This window comes from Carassius carassius, chromosome 19, assembly GCF_963082965.1.
Source record: "Carassius carassius chromosome 19, fCarCar2.1, whole genome shotgun sequence".
Lineage (NCBI taxonomy): Eukaryota > Metazoa > Chordata > Actinopteri > Cypriniformes > Cyprinidae > Carassius > Carassius carassius.
The window spans coordinates 29817225-29840133 of NC_081773.1; the positions used below are offsets into that span (position 1 = coordinate 29817225).

General features: G+C 33.8%; 1 protein-coding gene across 1 annotated transcript in view; it reads left to right on the forward strand.

Annotated features, from left to right (window-relative positions):
* Positions 1 to 22909, forward strand: part of LOC132095552 (potassium voltage-gated channel subfamily H member 7-like) — a 91591-nt gene that overhangs the window by 3010 nt on the left and 65672 nt on the right. The window lies entirely within an intron of this gene.

A 22909-nucleotide genomic window follows, 5' to 3' on the forward strand; every position in this document is an offset into this window, starting at 1 on the left:
ACCTTCTCTCTTTTGTTTTATCTCGGCTACAATATCATAAGTGTCTCATTTGGTGGGGAGGAAAGCTGATTTCAGCTGAAGTGTGCAGTGAAGCAGGCTCACTAATGTGGGCATCCTTACACCCGCCTAGAGCTACTCAGTCAAATTCAGCCCTCAGCCTGTCCAATCCCTTCAAACACACGGGATTAAAGAAAAACACACGCCAGCGTCTGCTGCTGGAGCTCAGATCGGCTCTGCTAGCAGTGTTTGAACAGCTACACAGGAAGATGCTTTACTGATGAGCTAGAAACACAGTATGTGCGTTACATGAGCCATGAGGTCTCCCTGTACCTCTGGGTTACAAATTATGCTCCAGTGATATTTATTTCCATGACATGATCTGATCTAAAATAGCTTCAATAACTTTAATATATATATATATAAATCTGATTTAACCCCCTCAAAAAAAAATATATATATACATATATATATAATTATTATTATTATTTTAATTACTTATTAAAGTGACAGTGTATTCCACAGTTTTTTGTATGAAAAATTATATATTATTTAAAATAATAATTAATAATAATAAAAATGTGTCAAATTTTTCATTTTTTTTTCTGTTAATATTCTGACATAAAATAGCTTTTTTGTTTTTGTTTAATTGGAGGGAATAAAATAGTTTGTGCCCCCCAATACAAAAAAAAAAAAAAAAAAAAAACAATTATGAAAGATTATTAAAAATTACAATCAATAATTGTCTATTAGGAATATTATGAAATATTTTCTTTCCATTAGAAATTCTAGCATAAAATAGCTCCAGTAACATAAAAAACAAATAACTATTTGGAATGTTCAAATACATCCAAATTCAAATGCAAAATTATTATAGTTTTTTTATCTATTTTTTTATTTTTTTATTTTTTGGAGTAAGTAAATAAATTGTTACAGGCTATTTCACAATCAAAAATAGCAACAACAACAAAAAAAGCATTCTGAATATAGATCAATTATCAAAAATGTTAACAAAAATAGTTGAAAATACATTATTTTTTTATTTTATTTTCTTATTTTTTTTCTAATTCCACAGTGGAAAATTTCTAATGATTCTGTCCACTAAATGGATTGATGTTTTTAACTTGATTATTACAATTTATTCACTTTGGAGGACAATAAAAGAAGCAGAAAAACAATTCAGAAAATCATAGAGTGATAAGCTTTTTTGGCCACTCAGCAACCATCCAGAACACCCTAGCAACCAAATCAAATTCACAGAAATTCCATGGCAACCACCCACGACACACTGGATCTGTTGCTCAAAAACAGCATATTTTTAATTCAGGACCCTTTCAATTGCAAGATAGCAAGGAAAATTAATAAGTTGACATACCAGTAATGCACCATAGTGATACTGACTGTAAATACACATGATAAACTGTCTTTGTGATATCTATTAAACACATAACAGCATATCTCTGTAATATTGCATGGGTATAATAACATGCTGCATGCTGCATAGATATTATTACATACTAGGTACGTAGGACCTCAAGAGTTAAAAACCTTCAAAAATGAATTTCAACTGGGGAATATATATATATATATATATATATATATTAAAGCTATTGTTTAATCACTTGCCTTTGCAGTTTCAGCTGAATAATGCAGTTTAATAGCTCCTGGTGCCGGGCAATTTCAACAGCCATTCCCTGTTCATAGATATTAATAAGCAGCATATTAGCCAGCATAAAAGTAGGACTGAAATGCAGACTGAGCCTCATTAAGAAATCATTAGAGGTTCGGTTAAAGAGTGCTATCAAGCTGAGAGTAAAATTCAACACCCTGTACAGTACACACGGACTAACAATACATCATGTGAGACCCAAGGCTTCTGCCAGGAACCTTGTGCAGCCTATTCAGCCAAAGATATTAATTATAAAGCAGGTGTAATTAAATTTGAGATAGATAAGATGTTTAGGAAAAGAAGCACCTCTAAAATGAGCTAATCAGGATCTGATAAGACTTTTGTTGATGTTTAATGAGTCAAAAGACGTATTAAACAACATGTGATGCATTCAAGTGATTAAAAGTGACATTAAAGACATTTATAATGTTACAAATGATTCTATTTCAAACAAATGCAGAATCTTAAAAAAAAAAAGTATTAGTTTCCCTAAAAATATAAAGCAGCACGACTGTTTTCAACATTGATATTAATCAGAAATGTTTCTTGAGCAGTAAATCAGTACATTAAAATGATTTCTGAAGATCATGTGACACTGAAGACTGGAGGAATGACGCTAAAAATACAGCTGCACATCATAGAAATAAAATACAACTGAAAAACTATTAAAAGAGAAAAAAGTTATTTTAAACTGTAATATTATTTCACAATTTTTTATGCATTTTTATCAAATAAATGCAGCCTTGGTGAGCAGAAGAGACTTAATTCGAAAACGTTTCAAAATCTTACCGACCCCAAACTTTTCAGCACTAGCTTATATGATGAAAATGAAAATATGCTTTCTACGTAAATAACATACAGTGATGACTATTTCTTGAATAATCGAGTTAATACTTCACAAATAAAAGGATCCCATCTCATCTGAGTTTTTCTCTTCTCTTTTTATAGTTACGTAATGTGAAGCTAAAAGAGCTTCACATTATGTAACACTTGAGCTCAAAACAAAAGACTCACAAAAGCTAAACTAATATAATAAAAAGGATATGTTCTGCTTAAAAAAAATCATAACATCCAACCTTGATCTGCTATAGTCCTGACGATAATCTGAAAAGCAGTTTCTTGTAAGAAGCTACAAAAAGTCACCTGCAGCTTCAAACTGTTTTAACAGTTTTACAAACAAGGAAATAGCAAATCGATTCGCAATTACTACAGTAAGTCGCTGTGAAAGCAAATCAGTGTGTGTGTGTGTGCGGATCAGGCCACAATGCTGCCATGACCCCTGGTAGAGAGCGTTTATTTAGTACTTCCAGGCACATTGTGGATGAAGAGGTTTGTGGGTAATGGGCTCTGATGTCACATGCATGTTGTAGAGCATATGGAGATGTCAGCTCGTGTGCAGTCTTAATGGAGATATTACAGCGGTGCATCTGACACCTCACTCGCAGCTCATGATGGATTACAGCGCTCATACAAAGCTGATGAGCCATCTATTTATTTCCATACACTTGCTTGTAGTGTCGTTCCTGAACAGAATCTGGTGTCTGAACTATTAACAAATTATGTTCCAATTATGGAATGTTTATTTTCCATTAGATATGCTGACACAAAATAGCCTAGCTCTAATAGCATATACATATACATATGTAGAAAGATTTTTTTTGTTTAATAAGGGGGAAATTAAGATATTTTGAAAGTCACTTCCACAATGGAAAATAGTAAAGAAAAAGTTTTAAAACAGCTTCAACAGAATGAATGAATGAATGAATGAATACAATTAAAATATCAGAAATATTATTATTTTTTGATTGTTTAATTAGGGGAACGAAAAATAATAAATAAATACAATTATATATATATGTGTGTGTGTGTGTGTGTGTGTGTGTGTGTGTGTGTATGTGTGTGTGTGTGTGTGTGTTTATTTAAGGGGGTTAAATCAGAACCACATTAGAAAAATATAGAAATTTTCAACAACAATAAAAAAAGAAATCCAGTGTGAAATTACACTTAGTTGATTATTGATTATTTTAATGAGATGCTATTTATACACATGGAAGGACAATAAAACTAAATAATAAAACACTCCAATAGATTACATTTTTAAAATAATAAAATATTATTATTACTATGTATTATTACTTCCGCAAGGCAAAAAGAATAGTCCCTCGCTGCTGCGGGTGTACAGATTCTTAATGTGTTTATTGCAACTACATTTAATATTTTCCCATAAATAAATGGCTTGACACAACTCGTACCGGGGCAGAGCCTAGACAGGGCTTTCTTCTGTGTAGACCAGCAGTTATTAAAGTGCCAGAGGGTCCGCAAAATAATTTGCTATAGCCTACCTTATTCTTTAGCTTATTCTTAGATTCCTCATTCTAGCTTGTATATATGTGTGTGTGTGTGTGTGTGTGTGTGTGTGTGTGTGTGTGTGTGTGTGTGTGTGTGTGTGTATGTATGTGTGTGTGTGTGTGTGTGTGTGTGTGTGTGTGTGTGTGTGTGTGTGTGTGTGTGTGTGTGTGTGTGTGTGCCTATATTGTATTTTTTAAAGGGGTCATGGTTAAGTCTTAACTTTTATAAAGAATATCTCTTTAAATTTGAGACTTTAGTCTTTGCAACTTTACAGATCTTCTTTATTCACCAAGAGCTTGTATCACTCCAAAGAGAAAGGACATTTTTAAATCGCATCATATGACCCCTGTTTATTTATTAGTTTTAGCTTATGTAGTTATTTTTGTATTAATTTAACATACTAAACAAAAATGAGAAATGTTGCCTTGGTAACTAGCTGAAATGTGATTTGTTGATTATTACATTTACATTTAGTCATTTAGCAGACGCTTTTATCCAAAGCAATTTACAAAGTAGAAGCAATCAGACCAACGAGAGAGCAACAATATACAAGTGCACATAGCAAGTTTTTTTTTTAAATAAATAAACTAGTGTTCCTGTAGCTCAATTGGTAGAGCATTGCATTATCAAGCGCAATGTTGGGGGTTCGATTCCCTGGGAACACATGATAAGTAAAAATTGATAGCCTGAATGCACTGTAAGTCGCTTTGGATAAAAGCGTCTGCTAAATGCATAAATTTAAAATTTATTTAATTTAATTTAAATTTAAATTTAGAACAAAATGAATAGAATAGAATAGAATAGAATAGAATAGAAAAGAATAGAATAGAATAAAATAGAATAGAATAGAATAGGTAAGTGCTAGTATTAATTGGTAAGTTGATGGCAAAAAAAACGCTGAAGGTGTCTTTAGATGTTTTTTGAAAATGGCTAAAGACTCAGCTACTCGGATTGAGATAGGAAGGTCGTTCCACCAGATGTGAACAGTCAAGGAAAGGTCTGTGAGATTGAGTTTGTGCCTATTTGGGATGGCACCATTAGGCGTTGTTCACTTGTTCACTCAGCTTCTGAAGGGCGTGCGGGTCTGAACTAGCAAGTTTGGGTATATTGATGCATTCTGGATCAGTTGCAGAGGTTTGACAGAACATGCAGGAAGGCCCGCCAAGAGAGCATTACAATAGTCCAATCTGGAGAGAACAAGAACTTGGACAAGGAGTTGTGCAATCTGCTCTGTTAGGAAGGGTCTAATCTTCCTGATGTTGTATAAGGCCAACCTTCAGGACTGGGCCATTGTAGCAATATGGTCTGTGAAGCTTAACTGACCAGCCATCACAACTCCAAAGTTCCTGGATGTCCTGGGAGTTATGGTTGGTGAACCTAACTGTATAGAATAGTTGTGATGAAGTGCTGGGTTGGCTGAGACCACAAGCAGTTCTGTCTTAGCAAGGTTGAGTTGAAAGTGATGCCAGAAATGTCTGTTTACGCTGCAATGCGTACAGCTACTGTCGGATCATCTGGTTGGAATGAGAAGTAGAGCTCAGTGTCATCAGCATAGCAATGATAGGAAAAGCCATGATTCTGAATGACAGATCCTAAAGATGACATGTAGATGGACAAGAGAAGTGGTCCAAGCACTGAGCCTTAAGGAACCCCAGTAGCAAGAAGTTCAAGAAATTCCCTCCAAGACACCCTGAAGGACCTACCAGAGAGATAAGACTTGAACCACTGGAGTGCGGTTCCTGAGACAATTACCCTTATGAGGGTGGACAGTGTCAAAAGCAGCATACAGATCCACCACATTAGGGTACTGAAGATTTGGAAGCTGCTCTTTCCAGTCTCAGGGCTTTAGTAACCGAGAGCAGTGCAGTCTCATTTGAGTGGCAACTTTTGAAGCCAGATTGGTTGCTGTCCAAGCGGTTGTTCTGTGCAAGAAAGTTGGTTGAACACAACTCGCTCAAGTATCTTTGCAATGAACAGAAGAGGGGATACCAGTCTGTAGACTTCTAGAAGTGCTGGATTTAGAAAGGGTTTCTTAAGCAGTAGGGTTACCCGAGCCTACTTGAATGCTGCAGGAAATGTACCAGAGTGAAGAGAGGTGTTGATAATGTGAGTGAGCATGGGTATAAGTGGAAAAAGAAATGGCCTGAAGGAGGTGAGTTGGGATATGATCAATTGGACAGGTCGTATGATGATTGGAAAGGAAAAGTTTAGAAACGTCTGTCTCCAAGAGTGGAGAGAAGGAGGAGAGATTGAGTATCTGTGGTTAAGATGTTTTTGTCAGTTTGTGGAGAATTGGTTGCTGATTACTCTGTATAGAACATCATCGAACAGTTTTCACTATCAAGCTATTTTTGTGTTTAAATTTATATCAATTTATATCAAACACCACTAAACACTACTAGCATTATAATAAATTTGAGTGATAAGTCCAGAAGATACCTTTTTTCTCTGTCGGATACTATTTCTGCTTGTCTTCAAATTAATTAATGGAAGGAACAATAATTCCTATGCTCATATACTCCTATATGCTATTTGTTTTTCACTTTGAAACTTGAGATACATTATTTTCATGCTAAAACAATTTAGGATCAATCCATACATATTTAATGGTGGATGAATTTAGATAATTTACCAGCCATAAATATGTCTTATCTGGCATGAAAATGTATTTTTCTTTTGTAATTTGAATTGAATGGTGTAGATGTGACAGGAAATGAATGAGAAACGATGAGAGCCGGATTCAAACTCGGGTCACCAGCAAACAAGCACTATTGCGCAACATGTCAGAGCACATTTACTAACCACTGAGCCATGTCTCTGACATTTTGTATTATTTTTATGGAAAATATATTTTAGTTCCTGTGACAATGTCATTGCTTGCATATTTGCGACAGAAAGCGCAGGTTATGGTGTCACTCGCAGCGTCCGTGTCTCTCTGTGAAATTGCTCCTGTCATAAAAATGTGAAAACACATCATCATTTAGTTCCTAGTAATAATGTAAGGAACTTTACAGGTGCAGTTCTAGAGGAAATAAACCTAGATTTGCAAGATGGTTTATTTTCAGCAGATGCTTTCTTTAGTAGATGGTTTGTATGTGTTTGATTTGAATCATGTGCATCGTTGACTAGCATTCATCTGCTGAAATCAGGTATAGTTGCAGTTTATAATAAAGTAATTGTCTTATATAATTGCCAAAAACATCGTATTTGATGCTTGGTGAATACTATATATTATAGACATAGCAATAACAAAAATCACAAATTAGATCTCTTTAATATCTTCAAATTCCCCTAGACCTTAATAAGATTAAACTGATAGCAAATGGAGAATTTGGCTTTTATTTTCCTTCTTTTCAAATTTTCCTTTTATATAAATGCTCTAGTAATCCTTGAAGTTTCTCAATAATATCTCAGTTTTCTCAGCTTTACAATTTTTTTACTAAAACTAAGGCTGATGATACTCTTGGCAACCTTTTGAGCAATGTTGTGAGACAACTTTGGTTAATGTTGCCGTCAGCAGGCAACCAGGTGAGACACAGGGCCTACGAATGATATAAAGTAAATTTGTAACCTGTGGGAAAGTGCCCAGACAACATTAATCAAAAAAAAAAAAAATCCAGTGTATCATCAGCCTAAAGCTATTAAAACATTATTGTTAATTAAACTTAAGCTGAAATACAATAATATGTAAGCATTAGATGATAAATGTAAAATACCGTACATGAAAATGAGAAATTAACTGAAACTAAATGAAATTTGTTAATTAGCTATTGAGCAACGTGAAAACTGCTGACAATACTGAAGGACCTTATATATAGGTGCTGTGTTTTAAGTAAGTTTAAATAAGTTAAGTAAGTTTAAATAAGTATTAGTAATTTATTTCAGCTAGTTGTAGTTGATATACTTAATAAAAAAAATACATTGAGAAAAAAAAACATAAATAAAAGCAAATTTCTAAATATTAATAAAAGCTCTAATAGCATGTAAAATTGTTAAAATAACAGTGGTGTCAGTCCCAAAAGTTAAATAACTCAATAAGGGCTCGAACATTTTTCATCAAACTCTAATTAATGAAACTCTATTAATTATTAATCAAGTTGGGTAGAAACATCTCGAATTGATGCCCATATAAAATGAGATGACAGAGCGATAAAACTCTGCAAACAAACACTTGTGCTGTGCATATGTCGGAGAGGTTTCATTTCACTGTCAGTCATTGCTTTTTTATCGTGCGTTGGCTCCTCAATGAACATGTCAAAGCATGTGTTTGTTGGATCTGTCAAAGTAGCCGCTCACGAATGTCCTGTCCTTTTAAGGACAAAAGTTGACACCGATCAAGCGTGTCGGAGCTAAAGAGATAATGAGACGGTCGCAGAAATGCCGCAGGACTGGAGCCATGTGGCGAGCGAAGGTGCCGGGTTTCAGCCACTCCATCTCCTCCGTGAAGGGCTTTATTCTGGTCTTTCTGAAGGCTGGAAGGGATGGAGGGCTCTGGAGGTACAGTGTAACAGCAGGTGCAGGATGGTTGCTCTTGAAAGGGCAGCATGCATTATTAAAGGGCCGCCACCTCTTTGGTTACTCTTGCATCTGTTATGAAATAGCGGCATGTGTTTGGCTAGTCAGACTATGCATGTCTGGCAGAGAGAGTGAAAGCGGTCAGCCAATTAAAATAAAGACCATTCAAAACATATCATATCATCACATAACAAGGTCAGGTGTCATCTGCAGATCTCTAAATAAAAAAAATATAAAGTTTTTTTTTGTTTCAACTTGATGTACTTAAATAACTACAACAGAATTAATAATTAATAATAAATACACAGACATATTTTAGAACAAAACTAACAAAACCACACTATAAAATTACTAAAACTTAAAAACTAAAACTATAATAGCATAACAATGATGCCAAAATAGTGCTCATTTTTTAAAGCATTAAAATAATAGTTTTTTTTCATCATTTACTGACTATTGAAAAGCACAAAAATAATAAATAATAAATAATAAATCTCATTAAATAAATTCATATAAATTGTACAAATCTTCTGAAGTTATCTGATAAATGTATGCGACGAAGAGGACTGAAATGTAAGCTAATATTCACTCATAATTGTCCCATCTGCAAGAATCAAATTCAAAAGGAAGAAATATATATATTTTCACATTACAGTAATGACAATAATTTTTCTTCTTGCATTGTTGCAATGGGAATTGTGCTTGTCAGTAAAATTCAGTTACTAAAGGTTGGCAAAATCCATTTTTTGGGGTCAATTATTCCTTTGAAACAAACTAAAAAAGCCTTACAAAGATGTGCATCCAGCAAAAAATCCTTCATAGCTCAGCCATATTTCATTTTGGCATCAGTCGATTTCAGACTCTTGTCTAAAACGTCCTTAGAATTCCCTATGAAGTAAAAACAGACACAAATTTGGAAAAACAGTGAAGGTATAGAGCTATAAATGAATGTGAATAGCAGCTCAGATTACTTTATTAAAAATGTTTGAGTTCACACTTCCTCCGTCTTGGCAAACACTCTCCTTTATAGAGAAACAACTGAGATATCTCACATGGGATTTTTCTCTGAATACTTGTGTTTAAGATTCATCACGCACGTTCCATTAGCAGGTCTGACCAGCACCTGCAGATGGGCAGTGCATTAAAATGGGCATATGTCTGTCCAATACATCAGGACCTCTTCTGATGAAACATATCTCCTCAGCTAAGGGAAGCCTTTTTGAAAGCCATCCGGATGCAACCTAAACCATCTGGTCCTCTGCTGCTGCCAGCATCGCCTACCGCTCCTTCTGTTCTCCACTGTAATGTGGCGAGATTGAATCTGGCTCGCACATACAAATGCAATAGAAGTGAATGTGGAGATCATGTGGATTCCATTGTGAAATCCTTATTTAGAACAACAGCTTTCAGAGCAGCGACTGGTTTTTGAGAATTCATAAACATCACTTTGGTTTGCAATTGCATTATTTGAATGAACTGAAGACTTACCAGACAGTGATTTTGTGTGAAGGTGCCTTTTTAAGTTTCAAACTGCCTTCCAAGACCTCAAAACATCACATCTGATGATCTGGAACAAATTCCAGTGAGCGTTAGTCTAGATAACAGAACAAATATCGAAAGCAATAGTCTAGTTATTTACTCAACATCATGTCATTCCAAACCACATGCTGTTATTTGTTGAGTGGAAAATTCAGGAGTATTTTTTTTTTTTTTTTTTTTTACAACAACATTTTATAGTTATGGAGTCGCACTAAAAACAAGATTTTGTGTAGAGAACTAAAACAAAAAAAAAAAATGTGTCATCACTGATAGCCTCATGGTTAGTGCGCTATACAGTATGCAACTGTGTTTGCAGTTGATTCAGTGTTAATTTCGTCAACAGCATTGTTTCACAAATGAAAATGAGATGATAACGAAAAAAAAACTTTCTGAATGACAAAAACAATGAAGACAATCTTTTAACATTTTCGTCAACGAATAAAAAATGAGACAAAAAAGTTAGGAAAAGACGATTGGACAGAAATCCAGTCAGGACCTGCATGGAAAAGAGGTTAGATGTGCACATTTCATCTGTAACGCTTTGATCATACGTTTGCATTCATTTGCAGCATTCATCATAAAACTTAAAAAAATGTCAGTGTCTGGGAGTAAGAGAAGAGCAGACATATGGATACATTTTGAAAAAGTAGCTATTTAATTCGGTCAGGTTTTCTGAGCGCACACAGCCGAATCACGCATACATAAACGCCTCTTAAACAGTTCGCGACTGTTGATTTCAGTTCTCTCGCACGTCTTGACAGAGAAATACACACTATACAAGATGTCAAATTTTCCATTTGGATGAGTATTCAGATTAACACACCCCCGGTTGTCTTAAGTGAATGTAAACTGTTTTGAGAATCGGATGTTTTTCAAGTTTCAACACAGACATTTAGAGCTATCTTTTTGTCCTAAGGCCGATTTCTCATGATGTAATCCAATGGATCATGCTGCTGTAAGACAGATGAGGAGCAGAATATGACAAATGCCTCTCGACCATCTCAGAACATGACAGTGGACAATATCATCACTGGTGGTTGAGCGAAATCCTGCTCAAATGTAATAGCCAATCATATCTGCTCTTGGAGTGGGCGTGAGGCTCATCAGTCTGGAGGACAACTTCAAGCAGAGCTGATTAGAAATGAAAGTAGGCCATGTCGTCTGGCTTGCAGCAGCCCCAGTAAGACCAGAGCAAAGCCACATGGCCAGCAGACCGCAAACAATGGGTTAGTTACTCTCCTTCCCCTCCTCCATTGCTCGTCTCTGATTGGTGGATTCCCAGACCAGTTGTGCATTAACTACAGCAAAACAGCCCCGCAACACCACCGCTGTCACAGCGCATTAGATACATATACGGGGGAAAGAGGAACTTTCTATGGTTTTGTCATGCCATTTAGAATGTTACGAAAATTCCTATTTCAAATAAACCTTTTTTTTTTCATTTCTGAATCCTGAAAAATAAAATGTCTCACATTAAGCAGCACGACTGTTTTCAGCATTGATGATGATAGGAAATTTCATTAGACAATGTCGTGAACAGGATTTTAGTGCAGAGATTAACATCTTTGAGAGCTGGTTATGTAGTCTTAATGGACCGCGTTTCAGTCATTATTACATTAATTCCGTCGTTGGACAACAGAAATTATGTTATAGTAGTTAGCAACTGGATTTTTTTAGCAACTGGATTAAAGAATGGAGGAAAAGGTAAAAGATTGTTCTTTGGTTTGATTTAAAAGTTTTATTGAACATGTTTTTTTCCACATAAAAACGCAACAGATGACTCAAATTGTGCAAAAATGTGGTAGGCCACGGTTATGATTTGACTACATTTAATGCTTTCTGTTCAATTGAATACTGTAAATTGTACATCCTGGTTAAGAGGAATGCCAAAGAGGAAGCGATGGGACATTAAAAAGACAAATATTATGGTGTGTAGTAAGTTTCAGCTTGATTTAAACCACCATTATTTGGCTGTGTTAATAAACAGAATATGAAAATTATGTACCTGTGTCCTGTTATTTATCTTTTGGTATGCATTTGAGAAAAAAAAAATGGTTAGGATTCAGGTGTAATTGCAAATAGTGATTAATCCTGATTAATCCACTGAAAATTCTGATTAATTTGATAAAAAATTTTAATCATTTGACAGCCCTAATATATATATATATATATATATATATATATATATATATATATATATATATATATATATAAACATAAATTAAATTCAGTAAATGTACAGAAAAAAGCATGCGTGATTGAATTATTTGTATGAATGGATAACAGGAAACCATCTCTCTTCAGAAGTTTTGATGGCATATATATATGAGTTTATATCTCACATTTCTGACTTCTTTAATTTTGAGTTCAGACGATGCAATTCTGACTTTTTTCTTGAGAATCTTGACTTTTTAAAATTTATGTCAAAATTCTTCTCTCAAAATTATGAGTTTCTTAGCAGTTCATAATTTTTTTTTTTTATTTTTTTTTTACTTTGAATTTTCATGTTGCACTTTTTGTTCAGACCTCATTTTTTCCCCTTGAATACTCCCTTGTTCTGATTCATGAGATGCTTTTTTAAATTTTGTGTCAGAAATGAGCTTCCATAGGCATGTGATTGGTGATGATTGGCCACCATTGCACATGAAATAAATATGGCACCCTCTGTCATTTTCTAAATAATGCAGAATAATGCAACACAGAGTAACAGTTTTATGGACAAAAAAAAACAACAACATTGTAAATTACGAAATATTTCCTCAATATCAATTCAGTAAAATGCCTGAATGTCCTGCAGGCACTCACTGTTTTTTTTTTTTCTATAAAATTACGTTTTTTTTCTTCTAAGCTGGTCATGTGTTTTCTCCTGAGTAATGTTCAGCGACACTGGATTAAAACAGTCAACTGCATGAGATTACCCAAGCATACGCTGTAATCCTATTCCCTCTCACATGTTCATTCACAATTTGTATGCCTGTCTTGTTTGTTTTTCTCAACCTTAATGGACGGTCACTGCTGTATCATTAAGCTGTTGCATTTATTGCATAATGCTTAAAAACACACAAGTAAATGACAATGCTGCAACCTTTCACCTGCGGTCATTAGACTCTGATGGCTTGTCTAGCGAATGCAAAGCCTCTCGTTTATAAGGAGTTATAGAGTGAAACCTATCCCTCCGCTCGGTAATGACTTAACACAGTCTTTCCTGAAGGTATGACCATAACGGACCTATTTTTAGCCTTCAAAAGCCTTAACTCGCCCAGTGAATGAAACAAAATCTGTTCTCCCTGGTGATGGAGGAACTCAATTGCTCGAGTCTGAGATGAAATTATGAGGGGAAAAAATGTGAAGAATACTGAAATGTTTTGTTTTGCATCTTCCAATTTTTTTTATATTGCTCTTCTAGTAAATTGTGTTGTCACCTTGTCATGCATTCACTCTGAATAGACCAATAAAATAATGCTCACTGTGACGGAAACGATGAGGATTTTACAGGTTTTTATGACACCCATCATGATGAAGCGCAGCTTTCTATTAAAGATCATCATATCAGGACTTGCCAGTCACATCTGCCCAGAAAAATGCACAAAAGTCCTGTTAGATGCTGTTATTAATCTCTATTATGTTAGACAGAAATAAAAATTTTGTTTTCTCAAAGAGCCAGTACTCATATGATGCATATACATCATAAATAAATATCGACAAAACGTTAGCAGCTATATAAACTGCAGCTTGATCTCATAAATGTTACATACAAATGGTAACAAAATCTTATATGTCAATTTCTCTTCATTTGTAAAGTACAATATGGATATATCAACAGCATCTAAAATGCAGGTGATTTATTATTAATTAGTTCCAATTAGTTCCAAAAAAATACAATAAAAATATTGATTATGATTCCAACATTGTTCACCCCTATGCCATCTTCTAGGATGATGAAGATGAAATGAGGCTGAACATTCAGCGAGACAATGATCCCAAACACACAGCCAAGGAAACTCTCAAGTGGTTTCAGAGAAGGAAGTAAAGTTGCTAGAATGGCCAGCCAATCACCTGAACTGAATCCAATAGAAAATCTATTGAAATAACTCAAGATTAGAGTTCATAGAAGAGGCCCACAGAACCTTCAAGATTTGAAGACTGTGTGAAAGAATGGACCAAAATCAGACCTGAGCAATGCATGCAGCTAGTTTCTCCATATAGAAGGGGTCTTGAAGCTCTTATTACCAACAAATTACCCGCTGTATATACTTGCAAAGTCTCTTTCTCACCATTGTCAGGTGTGATAAAAAATACATTTTGTACCCTGGGTCTTCATTCACAAGGACATCAGTGAAATGCATACTTGTATTTTGATGACTTCGATGAGCCACATTGTTTTAATTATTGATGGTGGAAATGGGAATCTAATGAAATTTCCATCATCTTGAAAGAGGAACTGTGCTTATAGCAAGAGTTTTATGTGCAGGCAAGTGCAGCAGATGCAGAGTCAATAATATACTGTCATTAGCTGCATTTTATTTGTTGCATTAGTTTCTCAATAACATGCAACTCAAAGAACACTGACCGTGTTAAAATGAAAGGAATTGATAGATGAGCACATGCTACTCCTAGAACAGTTAACTAATTGTCTTATGCTGATATTGGTGAAGCTGTTTTGGAAGTTTAGAGGAAGTTTGGTGACAGATTGCCAGTTTAATTAATGGCAGATTAATATATCAGACGATATAATTTGGCTAATTTGAGATTATACTGACATAAATTAATAATCCTACCATTTGTGTTGACTAACAAAAGTGTTTATTCTGTTTCAAATATCTTCAGACACTCTTGTCAATGGATAATAGATATATTTGATTTCCGTATTTTTTGTCCATTTTAGTAAAAACTGTGTACAGTGAGTGTTTTCATCAATCTTGTGTATGTGTTGTAATTATTAACCAAAATACAGTTTTCAGTAATTGAAACAAGCTGTAATATAAATATTATAAATATATAAAAAAAACACCTAAAACTTACAAAACCATAAACAAAAATTAGAAATGTTCAGATAAATAATTTAAAAAGAAAAAATAATTAAAATAAAAAAAACATATGAAATAAGTACTATATTTTAATATATCTACTATAGGTTTATTATAAAAAGTATTAAGATTAATAGGTACTAGGCTATGTTATAACTGAAATAAAAAAATAAAAATAAAGCTAAACAGAAGTACTTAAAAATAATAAAAATGCACAAAATTTCTAAAACTTAATCTAAGCTAACTTTAAATATAAAATAAATACTCTAATATTACATCCAGATACAATGTACAGAATAAAACCCGGCCCATTTAATAAATAAATGACTCTTCTAATGGCATTAGCTTAACCATCCTGTAGAAGGAAAATACATTATTAGTGTGCTTGGAGAGAAGAAGCAGAATGTATGATATTACTATTGGATATCTGATTAATTGAAACAAACCTAAACAGTATTTGGGATAAACAGGAGCTGTATTTGTATGCCTGTTGAGTTAAAAATAGCTGCTCAAGGATGATGCCAAGATGGCCACAGAGTGATTGACATAAAGTGACCCTTATACTGTATGTCTCATTTGTCCTTATGAAGTTGCATTATATTAGCCATCCTGCTCTCTGCTAATGGCAGCTGACTGTTAAAAAGCATATATCCATCAACTAATCATCAGTTTTACATTTCCTAAAGAAAATGTGAGTGCTACTCATCTTGTTCTGTGTGGTCAAAGTCTAAAACTGACCTTCATCGTCTGGTCTGTAGAAATGACTGTACATGTGTGATTGGTTTATTAATAGCTCACCTCTAATAATGCACAGGTTAAGGAGTAACTGGTCATTGTGCACGGTTTGGTCTGTGAGTGAGTGTAGCTGTGTGACAGCTGACAGCTCTATCATGACTGATGTGCTCAGTGCTGAAGCCCAGGAGGAGAGGAAGAGCGTAGTGAGCTGGAAAAACACTGAGTCGATAAGGTGTCTAAGATGGTTTGTCAGGAGTTTCGGTTCCTCACCACTGTCGCCTTTGGCCTTATGTTGGGGTTTAAAAGATGATTCATATTCAGTAGTTATCCAATCACATGATCAGTTGAGGCACAGTCACATTACTTGTTTTGATGCACATCAAGGACATTTTTATGCATATTTTTAGACTGCACATCTTGGTATTTCCATCTGTTATTTTTTATGCGATATCCCAAATTTTGCATGCAAATAGGTGAATGGAAACATAACTTGAGTTGAGAATTGAGTAAAAACTGAACTAAACTGAGTGAAATAATGACAGTGTTGTCATCTGTAGAGCTGCTTATACTTGAAATTGAAGTGGTTTCATAACTGATGAACTTTGCAACATTGACACTGTCACTGAACTGAATCAACATTGAACTGGATTGAGCTGGATAATCACACTTGCTTTATGTAAAGCTGCTTTATATCTGAATTGAATTTTCTGATGAACTTTGCAACATTGATACTGTTATTGAACTGAATTGAATCGAGATTAAACATTATTGAGCTGGGTAATGACACTAGTATCTTCTGTAGAGTTGCTTAAAGCTGACATTGAAGTGGTTCCATATAATTGAACTTCACAACATTGAAGTTACTGTCAATGAACTTAATCAAATCAACATTGCACTGAATTGGACCAACACTGAACTGAATTAATCTGGATAATGACATCCTTGTCTTCTGTTGAGCTGCTTGTAGTTGAAATTGAAGTGGTTTCATAATTGGCAAACTTTGCAACATTGACACTATCACTGAACTGAATCAACATTGAACTGAATTGAGCTGGGTAATGACACTCGTATCTTCTGTAGAGTTGCTTATAGCTGAAATTGAACTGGTTCCATAATTGAACTTCACAGCATTGATACTGTTATTGAACTGAATTGAACTGTATTATCACATCCTTGTCTTCTGTTGAGCTGCTTGTAGTTATAATTGATGAACTTTGCACCATTGACACTGTCACTGAACTGAATCAATATTGAACTAAACTGTGCTAAATAATGACACTTTTGTTTTATGTAATGCTGCTTACATCTGAAATTGAACTGAAATGAATTGGATCAACAATGAACTAAAAAGAGCTGAATATTGACCGTTCAGTTCATGTTCAATGCACTCAGAGAGAAATGGTTCACAATAATGGATAATTTATGTTGTTTGGTAGAAAAACATAAATGTAAAGACCATAAAAAGAATATGACAAAGCATATTGTGAAATATATTTAAAAAAAAAAAAACCTACAGCACAACCAGTGTCGTGTGATTCACAAATGACTTTTCTTTTTTAAACAAGGGAGTTAAAAACATTTTCTAACAAGGGAGTCAAGATGCATCTTTCTCCATTAACAACCATTGAAAAGTTAGCCGTGCACTCTGACAATATAAATGGCAAAAATCACACTATTAACAATGTGACTGTTTTCGATGATGAATGTGGCATGTGAGAAATCGTTATTCAGAAATGCTTCAAAAAGTATGGCGTAAAGTACAGTTTAAAGGTTGTTAGTCGCCTGCCTTCTCTGTAACATGAAGCAGGTTACTGGATACATCAGAGCTATAGACAATAACACCAGTACCGTCCCGCTCAAGAGTCAATGGCGGTAATCTCCGGGGGGCTCTTAAGTATTTAACACGGGTATCTTTCCTATCTGGAACCTGAGAGGAGTCTGGATACCTAAAGTGTTGTTGCTTTAATATTCTGTGCATTACTGTTTTGACAACGAGTCAAACAATATCTACTGCATTGGCACAACACGCCTCTGTAATGAGCAGCAGAGAGCGAAATTAAGGATTTTTTGGTGACAGATGGAGAAATAGAAGAATGTGAGAGAGAAGAAAATTGTTCCTTGAAAGTTATCAAACATCACAAACTGATGACTGTAACTTTGAAGGTAAAGTGTATCATTTCAGTCACTAGTAGTACCAAACAAAACTGCAAAAATAATGGCAACCCAAGAGAAAGATTTCTGACCAGATTTCAGAGTTCAGTGGTCAAAATATCATTGATATCTCATTTGTTATCATCTATGAATTAAAAAATGGGGACAATACATTTTTATATGTTTTGGTTTGTAATGGTTGAGTGTTTCATACTGTACATTTTCATTATAATTAATTATCATTATGATGTTTGTGGGACAACCCTAACTGTTTTTAATACAATTCACCAAAAGAAAAAAAAACTTAAAAATGGTAAATAAATAGAGAATCAGAATCAGAAACCACACAGTAAATAAACAGGTCAAAATGGTATTATATTGTAATGACTTTATATTAACACGTTATGAAAAATGAAACATTTTAGCATCGCAAGAGCCTTATGATTACACTCCGATTAAAACTATAGGAGGAGTTCGTTTAAGAACGATGCCTGAAAATGGCAAAAACTGCACTAAAATTGCACAGGAAATTAAAAATAACAGACTTGCTGTTAGGTTTCGAAGTTTGAACCAGGAGACTATCTTGTATGTATTGGTGTGTTACATGTGTGTACCGAGTTTCATACATGTATTTGAAACGTAGCTTGAGAGGCACTTCATTGAAATTGTACAGGTGGCGCTATCAAGCCATTTTGCCATACCCACCTCTGAAACCTACTATATATCAGACGCAAATTTAAATAGAATTTTTGAGCTGCTTCTCCTCAATACAATGAATTTTAATAGAAACCAAGTGCTCCTCCTGTCTGAAAAGGACAAAGAAAAACACCGAAACTAAATATCAGAAATTTTGTCAATACAACTTCTGCTCTACTGAACGCTATTAAAAATAAAGGTTCCTAAAGTGTGAGGCAATGACATAAAAATATTTCATTGAAACTAACAATTTTGTCTTAGTGTAACGAGACATTTAATAATCTAAAGAAACTATTTTCACTATAAATAATCTTTAGTGGAATGGAAAGGTTCCACGGATGTCTTATCTTACATCTTATTGGATGTCTTAAGAGTCTTTGTGAGGCAATTATATTCTCATGAGGTTCTTGAGCTGTTTGTACTGTACGTTTAATATTGATGTCTGTGAAGAACAAGAAACCTGACAACAAACAGTAAATTAAATTGGCTTTGAATGTTAATGGCTTTTCCAAGGCGATTTAAAACATTTCAAAGGTGTTACATGTTTCAAACAAAGAACCTTTGTGAAGGGCCGTTTTTATTTTAGGAGGTTGATGAATGGCTGTATTGTTTATCATAGTGATGATGTTCATACTGCTGAATTCCCTACAATTTTTGCTGAGCTTCACAGCTGTTCACAGTTTTCTTTTTTATAATTTGACCACAAATGGGATGTTTTATGCTAGTAAAAAGAAGATTAATCAGTCTAATACATTTCCATTTTTTCATTTACCTGCAGCTTTTATCCAGTGCTTACAGATGACATAGCTAAAAATAATAAAAATGATACTTTAATGTTACTATAACTTTAACCAAAATTAAAACAAAAACTGAAAAATGTAAATACAAATCTAATTCAAAAAATTAACTAAAACTAAAATAGTATATATATATATGGTGTATATATATATATATATATATATAATATAACATTTGTTTGTTCTCCACTTTTTTGCATAAAAACTGTTAAATAAATGACATGTATGAGTTATTATATTGTTTCATTTTATCTGTGACTGTTGACCTCTTTCCCTCAACTTTACCCGCATCAAGACACTAGATCTTTGTGTATCGCATCTCTGTCACGACGTCTGCGGTGTCTTTTATCGGTGAAACAGCGTCTGTGCTGTCTCCTTCAGGACGTGAGATACCAGAGACCAATTACACTTAAAGACACGAAACATTACTGAGCTACGTCTTGTGTATGTTTAGAGTATAATTATCTTTAATTGTTTCTGATGAATATGAAACACAGTCTGGACCTCTCAGTATTACCAATAGGCCTATTTAACTCTGAAAAAACTGAAATGAAAAATTATTATAGATACTACAATCACTATCACACTAAAATCACACAGCATATTTCTGAAATTATGGTGTATGAAAATACTTCAGAGGTTTCCGGAGAACCGGAATGAGCCCGTTTGTTTAGTTAGTGTGTTAAAGTTGTAAAAGTACTAGTTGTAGAGCAGCAGAACAAGACCTGACTGACCCGCAGTGGTGCCGAAAACTGTCAAACAGACACTTGATCTGCGTCTGTTCCATAATTCATTAGAGAAAGAAGCATCGTAGTGTCATTAGTGACTGGAAATGTTGTGAAACACAAATGTCATGATTTTAACACTATAAATAATTCATTTGTCAGGACCTCATTTGTAAATGAGCATTTAAATCAGAAAGGATCTGTCTGGATGCGTCATCAGTCTCTAGAACAGAGGTGTCAATTTAATGGATTAGCTGATTTTACTATAGTATAACTTTTTTGTGCGCTTTTAAAATTGACCTCATGTTTTCATTTAATTAAACAAATTGCATTCTACCTCACTGACTTCAATAAAACCAGAGTCAAATTAGATATTTGCCCATGAAGTACATATTTTAGATTATTTGACTAAACAATTTTTTACAGTGCAAATGTTTAATAACATTCAGCTTTTTTGGCGGTTTAAAAAGAGAAAACAATTAGTTTCAAAAAAAAAAAAAAATTGAAAAATGCATTGTAAATGTTTATATATTTTTTTATATTTTTAATGCTTGTGTTAATTGCATATTAATATAAATGTTTTTTTTTTATAAAAATTAAAAATAGGTATTTTGCAAATGAATATGGTGTTTGAATCTAGTATAGTTCTTTATTAGTATAGTGATTTATTTAAATCAAGTTACACAGTCAACTGTCTAATTGTCAAGTTACACACTAACACATTATATATATATATAGAGAGAGAGAGAGATACAGAGAGAGAGAGAGAGAGAGAGAGAGAGAGATTAATGCCAGCTCTGAACAGGCCTGCCAAAGCCTGCTGCTGCTAGTTATATTTAGTCAGACAGGCAGCATGCTGCTAATGAAGACTAGCGATGGTTTCCTCCAGACAGAGGAGCGAGAGATGCTTGAACATGTGTCTGAGAGCCTCAACAGACACTGCATTTGCATGTTACACAGTGAGAATCTCTTGATCCGTGTGCAAACGGCTCGTTAGATGTCCTCACTGAAGAGGTTTGGTTCACACATTCTGCATGAGATCTTCATAAGAGCTCAGATGCTGAGGGGGAAGTCAGTGTGACGTATTACAGTCCTGGTAAAGAATGCAATCTGGCACATTTACAGAGGAAGTGAGTGTTGCGCTAAGAAAAATAAATTAATAGAAAGTCTTCATTTAAATACTATATGTATATATATATATATATATATATATATATATATATATATATATATATATATATATATATATATCCTGAATTCAATGTAAGTCGCTTTGGATAAAAGCGTCTGCTAAATGAATGAATTTAATTTAATTTAATTTTAATTGAAATACTAATAGATATTAAGGTTGCTATTTCACTCACGAAATCATAAAATATTTAAATTGTTAATTTAATGAAAACTTTTGATATGCAATTAATATAAATGTTAAAATAATAATATATATATATATATATATATATATCTATATCTATATATATATCTATATATATATATATATATATATATATATATATATATATATATATATATATATATATATATATATATGTGTGTGTATAGAAAATTGTTACAATTGTAGAAAGTGTCGTGATTTTTTATTTATTTTCCAGAATGCATTATTTTATTTAAAAGATAAAAGTAATAAAAAGTTTGTGTTGTAAAATGTTTTGTCAAATCAACTAAAATATTTATGTAATGTACTAACATATAAATTTATCTGGTTTTATTCAAGTCAATTATATTATTTAATATGACTTAATCAACCTGAAATCATTCAAGTACGCCAACAAACTCAATTTCTGGAGTCAGATCAGGTAGAAGTATGAAAGTAAAGATTTTTATTACAATTCTACAGCACTTGTGTCACCAAATGAAATCACAAAGCATTTATTTAACATTTTAATTGGATAAATATTATTTTTATTTTAATAACCATAGTCACTACAAAGATTGTATTTAAAAAAAAAAAAAGAATAATAAAATCTTGATTAAATATTCATTTTCTAGATTTTTATTTATTTATGATCTAGAAATCACTATGTGCGCGTGCAATCTCTAAAAAAAAATTTAAGTTTTCACAAATAAATGGAAAATTAAGGAAAAGGCATGGTTAATTATGCTATCAAGTTTGTCCGTCTGAGGTACAATATCCTAAACACTGCATAAACTGCGGTTTCTATTCTATTCAGTAAATCTGACTGAACTTGTGTGCAGTGTGACACAGTCAAAGTCAAAGTCACCTTTATTTAAATAGCGCTTTAAACAAAATACATTGCGTCAAAGCAACTGAACAACATTCATTAGGAAAACAGTGTCAATAATGAAAAAATGATAGTTAAAGGCAGTTCATCATTGAATTCAGTGATGTCATCTCTGTTCAGTTAAATAGTGTCTGTGCATTTATTTGCAATCAAGTCAACGATATCGCTGTAGATGAAGTGACCCCAACTAAGCAAGCCAGAGGCGACAGCGGCAAGGAACCGAAACTCCATCGGTGACCGAATGGAGAAAAAAACCTTGGGAGAAACCAGGCTCAGTTGGGGGGGCCAGTTCTCCTCTGACCAGACGAAACCAGTAGTTCAATTCCAGGCTGCAGCAAAGTCAGATTGTGCAGAAGAATCATCTGTTTCCTGTGGTCTTGTCCTGGTGCTCCTCTGAGACAAAGTCTTTACAGGGGATCTGTATCTGGGGCTCTGGTTGTCCTGG